The 11887-nt window shown below is 37.9% G+C and overlaps 1 protein-coding gene across 2 annotated transcripts in view; it reads right to left on the bottom strand.

Annotated features, from left to right (window-relative positions):
- ALCAM (activated leukocyte cell adhesion molecule) overlaps positions 1-11887 on the bottom strand; it is a 115890-nt gene that overhangs the window by 52503 nt on the left and 51500 nt on the right. The window lies entirely within an intron of this gene.

Here is an 11887-nt window from a genome sequence, read left to right as displayed (position 1 = left end):
TCCTGAAGTACTGTTTAATAAGCATCATGCCTCTGCTTTGAGGGTGAAATACCAGAAAGTCCCTGGGAGAAGCTTCACACCTGAACTCGCCTTCTGTGCACCACCAGCTGCTGCAAGAATTATTTTTCCTCTCTAGATAGTCCATATAAACACCTGAAACTGGCTGCTACAGTATTGAAATTAGTCCAACATAAGATAAATATCCATCATAGACATTAAAAAAAACAACAAATATATTAAGTGCTCTAAAATCAAAACAAGGCACTTTAAATCAAGGTGAATGCATCTGAGTAGGTTTTCATTATCTAGATTTATCTTAGGTACACGTCATTTCTGTCTCATTAAATTGCAATATAAATTGTATGCATAAAAATATTAAACATTTTTTTCTTCTCAAAATGACTAAAATGTGATAAAAGCCCACACAATACTTTCCCTTGCCTTGATGTTTGCAAGAGAGTACCATATGGCTTGTCTGAATCTCTCAACAAGAGTTTTCCTGAATTCAAAACTAATTTGATTTGGCAGCTCCTTCTTTAGAAAAATGTAAATTCCCTTAACATGTTTTAAATTATATTCTAGTTAATAAAGCATTATTTTCTTATTTGAAGTACAAGCAAGATTGTACAGATTTTTCATTTTCACCATAAAGGTAAATTCTTCATCTTTCAGAACTGGCAGTAGTATTTTTTTCCAAACAACCTTCTCTGCACATCAACAATAAAGTAATATTTCACAGCTGCCTCCATCCTCCCCTGTATCTCAACATATTAGGGCATGCCAAAGATCCAGAGTATATGGTAATCTTTTTCTTAAACAACAGAGTAGGCTAAGAAAGAAAATCAAAGGAAAAGAGCTTTGTTGAAACCCATTTTTTTCTATAGGGGAAGGTGCAGCACAAAGTTCTCATGACTGGCAAAGGGCAGGCAGCATTTGACTGGAGGAATATTCTGAGCTGGTATGCTACAAAGTTGGTGTCTTCATCCTTCCTATGACTTGTCTTCCAGAACAACCAAAGTAATTAAATCAGCAACTAAGGGTTTTTCTGAACAGTTCTGCTTACAGGCCATGTGGTATAATAGTCTGGTTTTGTCCTGGATTTCACACCAGGATGAAATCACTTTATTTTTCAGGATAGATGCAACAGCTACAAATAGAAATTGCTATTTAGTTACACTTCAGAGTGCAAAGTAGTTTATCATAGGTTGCTTCTGCGGGCCTAAAGAACCCTGGACTACAGGTTTTAGAAGGATAAAATTTTGTGTGGCTGTGTTACAGGCTTTCTTCACAGCAAAGGAAAATGAAGCTTGAGTGACTGCCGCTCACAGGTACCCCCACAACAAAACCATGAGTTAAGAAGCTGACAATTTCCACTCTGAGTTTCACAGGAATGTAATAAGTACTTCACATCAAAGGTATCAGGAAGACAGGGAAGAGGGGAAAATAAATTAATAAATAAATGAAAGATTGTGGTCAGGTGAGAAAAAGACTGCAAAATAAGCTTAAATTGACAGGTTGCCAGAGCATCCATCCTGTGCAGAAGTTTGCACAGAGAAGACAAATTTCCACAGGACCTTCCACCAACTTTGTGGACACACTGATGGGCATGAAGCCATGGGAAAATAGCCATTATGAGACCTACTGCCCCTCATTTTCTTAATTACATCTCTACACCTTTATATTCAGTCCTTTCTGTGGCTGAGGGTGACCTGCACAGACAGGGCTCAGCAGAAGCAGGCACCTGGGAGCATGAGTCCCAGAATAATGGCAGGAGGACACAAGCAAAAATCAACTCCTTCCCTGCTATGTGAACAAGTAATCAGCTGAAATGATCCTTAACAAGGTGAGCTGTAGTTGTAGACCTGCTTTTCTATCTCCAGCCATTAAGGGATAGAGGTATACCGCTCTAGGAGTAGTCTCACTTCATTAAAAGCATTATTTGAAAAGCAGGAAAACAAGAGGAAAAAAAAGTCTTCATCCCCCAAAACCAAAATTCAGGCAATTCAGAGGATGCAGCAGATTTTCTGTATCAAAGCACAGTCCTAACTAATCTTACAGAAGCAATTCTAATTAGGCAGGAAATGAAGAACAGTTCATTTCAGACTGGCTGAAAGAACAGTAGATTGATTTAAATCAAATCACTGATTTTAATCACGGATTTAAATCAACCAAGCAGGACACCTTGATTTAGCTCATCAACTTTAATCTTGTACTTTTTACTTTTTTCCTAATGAAAGCTCATTCATTTTGTTAAGATAATGTGGGGAATTGTGAAAAGAACACACTTAGTGTTAAAATGGCTTAAAATCTTTATTCTCACTCAACATTAATGACTTGTGACTTCAAAGCTTGAACTGACTATTTTTTAAACAGTTAAAAAGCATAGCTTTTAAAATTCATTCACATTTTAAGGCTCATGAAACACACCGTAAATTATTTTAGAGATTGCAATAAATCTAGATCTTGGTAAATGAAAAGATTTTTGCTTAGGTATCTTCTAAAACTGTCTGGGTAAAGCAACTCCAATTTGAGACACCACAGACTTTAATCCATTTCTGTGAAAGAACATTAGAGCCCAATAGAAGATAACACATTATGTAATTTAGGTACACCTACTAAAAATATAAAACCTGACATTGTGCAACATTATCTTAAAAAATTAAAAGCTGTCAAGATACTTTTGCAACTGTGTTAATACAAAAAATATGAGGAAAATGGTGCTGAGATCACAATGATGAACTGCTCAGAGTACTTTGAATATGAGATAGAAATCCCGATTAAATGCTACGCTAGGAAAAGAAAAAAATAATTTATGAGGGAAAAAATTTTGAAGGTAGTATCAGCAAAAAAGGAAGAGGACATGTAGGGACAATCCTTGTGCTGGAAAAGAGCTGGAGGTGACAGAAGAGCAGAGCAGATTTCATGTGTAGGTACGTGTAATACAATGTGGCAGCAGAATAGAGAACAGCAAAGTGCATTAATAAGAATGAAGAGAGACATTAAAATGAACTAAGGGATGTTTCAGGAGAGTGGACTGGGAGACACATTATTACTAGCACACCTAAATGTTACCAGTGTCCAGCAATGGTGTTTCATTCAATATGGTTTCCTTTTTTTCCCTTTAGAGCCTTGACAGAGAGAAAAGTATTAAGAAAACACACATTTGGTACCAGTGCACACCAAGACATACCTCTCCATACAAAACCCAGCAAACCAAACACAGAATTACAACAGCTAATAAATACAAGACAAAAGCACAGAGAGCTTGCAGCCGAGCAGTATCTCATTTTAATTGTCGATACAATTCTGACTGTTTTTGTTAGGGAAAGCTACAGATGAAAAATATCAACTCCTAATCTTTATGAGCTACTATTTAAATCTCCACCAGGGTGCTGGGGCTCTGCTAAAAATGAGCAATGAAAAAATGGTGATGCTTTATTCATTAGTCCTGCCCCCAGCAGGCACTCAAAGCTGAGGACTCAGAGCTGCCTATTTCCCTGTCAATGTTTTAAGCACCTTTCCTTTCTCTCCTTAGCTCTGCAAAGCTCTGAAAGAAAGATGGGGATGGAGCCCACCTCGAACCATTCTGAGCCAAAGCAGACCTAAACAAAACTTACAATCCCTTCCAAAAAAGATTAAGTATGTTTGATTTGCTTGTATTCTACCTCAGAAATCTCTGAGGATAATTTTTCCACTCTTACTGACAATGTTCCTGAGTAAGAAAAGATTTACATTTGAATTTGAAGTGTTAAGGTACTTTTCCTTACAAGCCATGGGAACCTGCAGCACAAAGTGTCAATCTGCTAGCCGAGGCAGATGCAGTGATTCTGCTTTTAGTTTTCTTTGGCACGGCAAATAAAAGAACTTTTTAAACACCACTTGAGAGCACACAAGTGATAAGAACAGTCAATCCAGAAGGAACATTCAGAAGAAAAACAGACAAAACCAAGCTACCGTGGGCAAATGATGAAGACTTAAGAAAAACTCCAGACTGCTGGTACTTGGCATACATGTCAGATAAATTAAAGTACGGCTTAAACAGCAATGTGGAATTTCCTCTGCTTTATGATTAAGAGCTTCAGCTACTTAGTTGTGTTCATTTGCCTTGGAGGTAATATTTCAAGCTGGCCCAAGCTACATAACCTGTCCACTCTTGGCAATTGAAGTTACCTACCTGCAGCTCCAAGAAGTTAAAAGCAGAACACAGCTGCGGGTGGATTTGCTGGGTACCACAGTCTTGGAGAGCTGACCACTACAAGCACATGCAACAGAGCAGGCCACACCACCTTAAACAGTTACACCATTCACATAACAGCACCTAACTGTGCCAAAAGAAACACTCTGCAAAAGCAAGGACATGATGCCAGTTAAGAGTGAAAGGGCTGGCACCAGGAAATAAAACCAACTGCATTAACTAACAACAGAGCCAGCATATTAGTCTCTAGGCATCAATTGCATGCTGTCTTCTCTCCCTTCTATCCCCTCCATCCCAGCAGGATTACCTAGTGCAGTTTACACCATGGGCCAGACGTGCTTTTGAAAGGTGTATTTGTTAATGTCACCCCATTCTCCAGTGTTATAAACCAAGTTTAGGCAATTTGGTGTGGATTGCTCAACCTTGGCCTCTCTTTCCAGCAGACGGGAGGGAGAGAGGGGGCAGAAAAGCCCTCTCAATGTCAGCACAACTTTCTCCTCTCAAGTTTTCACACCTGCACCTTTTAAATTTACAGATTTTAAGTGAAAGCAATACTCAATGCCCTCAAAATTCTGTAAAACAAAACTCTCTATGCTTAGAGAGCTTCCATAAATCACACTATTAGAGCTGGACAATGAAACTTGTTCAAATGCTATTTCAGGGCACTGAAGATGCCTCATGAGGTACTTTATCATCTATCTCATCTTAAACATAAATTTATCACTCAAAAAGAAAAAATAGTACCCAAATATACACCTACACTGCTTATAACCTTCAGCCTGTACCAGCCCCTCTAACCAGAGGAAAGCTGCACTGTCTTACAGACAATGAATACATCTTTGAACTCATATATATATATTTCAAAAATTACTAAGCTTGTTAAATTTATATATTAAAGAGAAAAAAAACATAAAACTTTTTGGTAATCAGTAGACCCCCCCCAAAGACAGAGAGCATCTATTTAGTAAAATAATAGCTATCCCAGCTGGTTTTGGCCCACCTAGGTGGGCACACCTATGCCAGCTGCTGCAGTCAGATGCAAATCAAGGACAGACTTTTCTCTGTTTTCCATCACAGCCAGAATTGCTATGCTTAGTCACTTATCATAACAGAAACACACGCTTAGGAATAATTACTAAAAAACTCCTTACTCTGTACTTTTCACCAGATTTCACTGTGCAGATTAATCAAAGCATAAAACCTAATGATAGGTTAAACCTCGGACTTAGCTGTTTTCAGAAGGACACTGGCTATGTGCTGACACGCCTGCTTTCTTGCCTCTTCTGTATTTCTCCTATTCATCTATCAAAGAAACAATCCTATTCTTGTCTTGTGGAAACAGCCACTGGAGAGAAGTGAATCATATTTTAACAAGAAGCCTTTTGGCTCTGTTCTATTCAAAGGAGCCATACATTCAAGATAACACTGAGGCAGGTTTCTTTTCTACCTAACTTCGCATTGTCATTTTTGTGAAGAATACATTTAAGCAGGCGTCTTCAGTCCTGTGGCTTTTTGAGCCTGGGTAAATTGTTGGGTTTTTTAAACACTTTATGCATTTTGTATTTTGCATTAAGAAAAAAAACAATCTTTAAAATAATTATTTCCTTAGAATTACAGTCCATCACCTTCACTTGTGGTTTGTCTTCCACTGAACACAGAATGCAGCATTTCTTATTTTCATTGTTTACACAGGACATGCCATCTTAAACAGAGTTTACATTCTTCTGTGATAGCAGTTGCTTTTCAACAAGTGTATAAAATTATTTCCATTAACAACCTGTTTTTCTGGTTTTAAAAAAAATTCAAATGAAATAAGGAGTAAAAATGTGAAATTTTGTTAAAACACTGATTATTCCTAGTTTAAAAAAAAAAAAAAAAACAACAAACAAACCCAAAAGAAAGTTCAACTAGAGATTATTAGCATTACAGTGGGTATTTCAGGCCAAACATTAACATTCTGATAGCTAAATAAAAATATTTCTGATTATAAGATTTACACTTGGAGGTTAAAAATAAGTGCATGTAAAATCTTTTTGAGAAATTGATGTTCTAGCTATCAATTTTTTGAGAGATAATTTTAAAAGTCTATATCTGATATGAGCTGGAGCTAACACATCTGGTTTTAAAGGTACATTGCAAATAATAAGTTCAACATTTTACAGATATATATGATATATTCCTAGATTTTGAATAATTTAAATACATCAAACAGATACTTTCTTCCATGGTTACAAAATTTTAGATGATCACTTTCCTGTTAAAAAAACACAAACAAACAAACAAACAAAAACGCCCCAAACAACAAAATAACCCCCCAAATCTTCAAACTTTAAATTTTGGCACATTTCAGTGTATTCTTGCTTTTGGTACTGTTGAAAAACCACACTTGTGACCAGGTTATGACTTTTCCTCTCCCTGCCACAAGTCTAAAGCAAGAAAAGGGATCCAGTTCAGCTCTTCTAATGCAATCAGTCTGGCAAGTGGAAATTCAAATTTACTAAGAATTTTACACAGTTCTGCAGAACCCTATATATAGCAAAGCGGAAGCCTACAGAGATGTTAAATCTGTCATCTATTAGGATTTCATTTCTGCATTATTCTTCCACCTCCATATTCCTGTATGATACCAATGAAGGACAAATAAAATAATTTGAAATATTCAAGTTAGCAGATTAAGATGGGATTTATCAAAATATTAAGAAACTGTAATATGCACTCAACTAGAAAAGAAATTAGACAAGAGATTTTACATTTCTGGTTTCTGGAAAGAGAAAGTGAGTTACATGTAGGGTATGTATATACTACACACACCAGCTTATGTCTGTGTTCATTCACATTATCAATATGGACAGACTGCTCAAAATCTTCTTCTCAATCTCACACTCATATATTACTTATATTACTGACACATTAAGCAAAAAAAAAAAAAAAAAACACCAAGCCAAGTCAGTGAACTCATTACAGTTTCTGGAGATTTCAGCCTTCAAGTTCCCTTTAAGTGCATGAAGAGAAGATAAAACACAATAGCTGTGGCTTGGGTTCTGATTTCAGCTGCTGCTGCATAGATCACTGAAATTTAAAAGTTGTTCCAGGTTTATACTAGAGCAAATAAGAACTGGCTCTACATTTTTAATGTCATCATGTATATTTTTTAAATCACAGTGGAAAATTTTGTTCTGGCCACCAGAAAAAAACACTGAAAGCTGATTATCTCAAATCTCCATGTCCTTGCTTCCCTCCCTGCTCAAGCTAGTCAACCAGCACAGCATTATCTTTCATGCTGCATCTAAATTTATTCTCTTAAATACACCAGTCAGCTTTCATGTAAAGCAGGGTGCAAGACTTTATGTAAACCAAATACCTTAATTTGAATAATTTACTGCTAGGAAATTATATGTTCTATATCTAGAGTAACAAGCAAAGTATCAATAGAAAGCCACAACCAACCTATGAGCATTAGAGAAAGAAAGGTCTTTTGGCTAAAGCTCTGAATAAAGAACAAGGACACATGTATTCTTGTTCTGCCACCAAAAAATTAAACTTTGTGCATCAGACAAATTGCTTTCAAACCTTTAACCAGCTCTACAGTATTTTGTGATATTACATTGTGTAAAAAAAAAAGATTTTGTGAGTATAGTTAAATGATCCAACACCTGACTACTGATACGCAGTTCAGGTTTTCATGAAATATGTAGTTTTAAACTCTGCTAGGTTAAATGCTGAGAGTACATAACAAATGATGACAAGCTGTTCTGATTTAAAGGCAAACACTTGCATTTCAATAATGCAAAACAATTACTGTATTTTCTATATCATTAGAGTTGCAGTACCCAAGGCACCATAAAGGCTAAATAGGGAGGCAATTCTCAGCAATAACTGCCTTGCTGTGTCTGTCTCCTTTCTTGATTTAAGCACATTCATACTTCACCCAGGTGCCCAAGTAGGCAGATGGAAGTTGGACAGCTGCTCTCTTACCTGATGCTTTCCTCTGATGTATTAAGGGCACACAGATAGTTTGTTAATGAATGTTGGCTTTACCTACAGATCATGAAGCAGGATGAACTTGTCCTGTAACATCCTTGAAGATCAAAATGATCTCTGGAACAGGCTGGGTTTCAAACTTACATAGTAAACAACCTGCTAATGCCCACATCCTTTGGGAACAACAGAAACCTTGACAAAAACACCACAATTTTGCCCAAAAGTTTCTCCTGCCGTCAGTCTTACCCAAGCAACTCCTAGGACCCACTCTGTTGACTCCCTTTCAGGCTAATGAATTCTTTGTTTCACAACAAACTCAGAGAGATCTAAGTGATTTTGCTGACTTTTGCCCAAACAGGCCCACACAATCAGGTTTAAGGCAGAACAGCTCAGGGAGCCCACTGAGGCACACTGAGTTTTACCTAACACTTTGTTACTGGATTGCAGCACAGGTGCTCCCTTGGCCGACCTGCATTTCCACGCTAGGGATGGTACTACAGGAGTAGCTGCCTCTGAAGAAACCACAGAACCTGCTATTTAATCCAGCTTCCACAGGCATTACAAAATAACCCCTCTCAATGCACAGTTAGTATAAAAACACACCAATTTCCACAGAAAAATCGGAAATTAGTCTGATAGCGACACCTTTGTGAGCCTTCTGTGGGGTTTTATGACACACCAGCCTTATATATCTGGGGAATAAGTAAACTGAATAAACACAATAATAATTTTTTAAATGATTCTTTAAGACATTCTATATGTATTGTAAGTAGAAATACAAATTTATAAAGTGCTTCTGAGATTCTAACCTCCAGGTTTAATTGCATGAATAAAAAAAATTGTTATCATTTGGCACCCAACTGTGAAAACAAAACCACCATTTTCTGTTTTGGAAAAACAAAACAGATTTTGCTTTCAGCTTGTTTTTCATGAAATGCAATGTGGGAAGAAGCAGCTTTAGACTGCTGTTTTTAAGTGTCACTTGGAGGCACGGCTACTTAGAAAATTAAACCCATAATACATTGTATTACAAATGCAACTCCAGGTCTCTTGGGCATTAACCTCATGTTCTAAACACAATTTAATTTGGCTCTGCTGCCTGTCAGAAAATTGAGAAGAGAAAGCAAGACTTTTCCAGCACAGCACAGGAATCAGTCCTTCTAAGAACTTGCTATTCCACTATACTCAAAATCACTGTGTGCAAATACCAGAATTACTCCTTTTCACTTTCTATTTTCTGTTCAAAAATTATGTGACAGCAAAAAGCAGTCAGTGCAGAAAGTATTAAAACACACATCTAATCTACTTGATTTCAGAGATGTCAGCATATTTTTATCTGGTGTTACAGATTTGCAATCTTCCATAGTGTTCAGATACCACAGTTTCTCTCTGCATTTCAAATGTTGGCATTGTTAGAGCTCCTATTACCATGGTATGAAGCAACCTGAAGACACAGCCTGCACTGTACCAGGTGCTGCACGTCTCTGGAGGCAGACTGCCACAAACCCTTGCACAACAAGCAAGGCAGAAGCACAAAATGAAAGGCAAAACATTTATTCTTCCACTTTTCCTCCACACTTCCCTGCCCTCAAAGAAGGCACAGGAATAGGATCCGGTGAGCAGACACTGATGCACTTTGGAGGTGAGAAGCTGGACCGTGGAGCTGGGAATGCCACTGCAGAACAGGTCACACCTGCTGCTCACCAGCAGCCTCAGCTGCACACAGAAACCTGGAAACCTCTCTCTTTGAGATGATTTTCTCAAATCCCAGCCTGAAACTGCAGAAAGGGACAGACTCATCTCTAACAAAAGGCCAGAGACTGAAATCAACTTCTTCAGTAAGATTAACCCAGGAATTCAATTGTAAATATGCCATTGCTGTGGTACCTTGGTTGGCCTGTTTTAAATGGTGAAAAGGCAGGAGATGAGAGGGGCTAAGAGGAAAGCACAGCTGGCTTCCTAGGGACAGCACATTTCACAGATTCAAGAGATCTTAAAACCTGTCAAGTCCTGGGCTCGCAGCCACAAGCTCTGTGAGCACAATAAAGGCCAGCTCTGGAGGAGTCCAGACAAAACAGACACTGAGAGAAACAGCTATTTCATGCTTTTCCAGGTCTGGCCTACAAAAATGACATTTCCCTGTAAGTTCCCCTGTTAGCAATTCCCCATGGATGCTGCTACCAAGGGCTGATGGAAAATAAAGCATAAGGAAGGAAGCAGAGTCTGCATCCACTGGTGCAGGATGATCAGCCGTAAGAGATGCACTCTTTGCTCCACAGGCCTCAACACTCACCACTCACCATATAAACTCATGCTTTTCATCTGAAAAGTGTACAGCTCATAAAGCTGCTCCTGGACAGTAACTTTCTTGTTTTTTATAGGGAGGAAGAAATAAAAGTAGCAGAAACTACAGAACAATAAGCCTTGATAAGCAACAGATATTTTACTTCAGTTAAAAATTATTATAGAACATTTATAAATCAGGGTCCTTCTCAAAAAAATTAATCAGAGATATATTTCTGTATGAGCAAGACAGCACAGACACTGGCATGGATTTAGAGAGTCAGGATTGCTTTTTGGGTGATCAAGGTGACATATAATGGAGAAATCTGATTTCCTGAATTGCCCCTTAGTTACACCCTGAGAAGATATCCAGCTTGGCATCCCAAGGCTAAGCACAACCAATTGCATTACTTCTTCAGATTATTATGTCTCTACACAGCATGAGATCCCCCCAAAATTCTATTATTATAAGTGAAATTCTGCAATCTCATACAAATCTATAAAATACTCTATTCATCATATCCGAACTACAATTATGTATTTGGACATTAAAAAAACCCAACAAATCAAACACCTAATATCCCAAATCTACCCCAATTCAGCAAATTCAGAGCTGTAAGCTGTCAAAGAAACAATTTTTTCTTATTATTTGAAGACATCTCCGAATATATCCTAAGAGGATAGCGACCAAAATCCTTCTATACCTTTAGAAATGTAATTTTTTGAATCAAAGGAACAAGGGTTTGTAATAAGGTATCTAAAATTTAAGGTGGCATCAGGAAAATCCCCAACTACAACAGAATCAGCAACACAAGTTGTTGATAGCTGCAATCCCCACACTTCCCTCCCTCTTCTCTTTCCTGCCAAGTTGCAGAGAAGTGTAGAGCACCAAGTGTTCCCTCTTTGTGTATATAAAATAAAAGTTCAGGATGTAACTCAGCCCACATTTCCCCAGCTAGAAACTAACCTGACTTGGACTCGTCTCCATCTGGAAGAAACACGTGACAGGACATTATGGGGGGAAAAACTGCACAGGGACTCATCACAGAGCCAACCCAGGGCCTTTTTCACTAACAACAGTTCTTCCCACATAATCTCATGGCACTCTAAATACTGAGCGCTATAAAGGCACTGTCTAAATACGTTTTGGCTTTTTTTGCTGTTAAACACATCAAATCTTCCATGTCACATTTAAAAGGATCAGTAAACAGTTTTTCAAAGGAAGAAGGTAATAAATGACTTATTTACTCTGCTTAGTGGGATACCCTGTCACCTCTCCAGGACTTCCATTAATGCTCCCAGTCCTCTTCTGGTTTTCCACTCATTACCTGCAGGCCTAAAATGCAAACAGCACTGTGCTCTAAAACACTCACTCTTGCCAAGCACAGGAGCATAACTCCCCCTTTTTCTGGTGTTCATCACTTATAG

This window comes from Melospiza melodia, chromosome 2 (genome assembly GCF_035770615.1).
Source record: "Melospiza melodia melodia isolate bMelMel2 chromosome 2, bMelMel2.pri, whole genome shotgun sequence".
In the NCBI taxonomy this organism is placed as follows: domain Eukaryota; kingdom Metazoa; phylum Chordata; class Aves; order Passeriformes; family Passerellidae; genus Melospiza; species Melospiza melodia.
The sequence above is the reverse complement of the archived record's forward strand: the minus strand, read 5'-3'. Positions and strand labels throughout refer to the sequence as shown.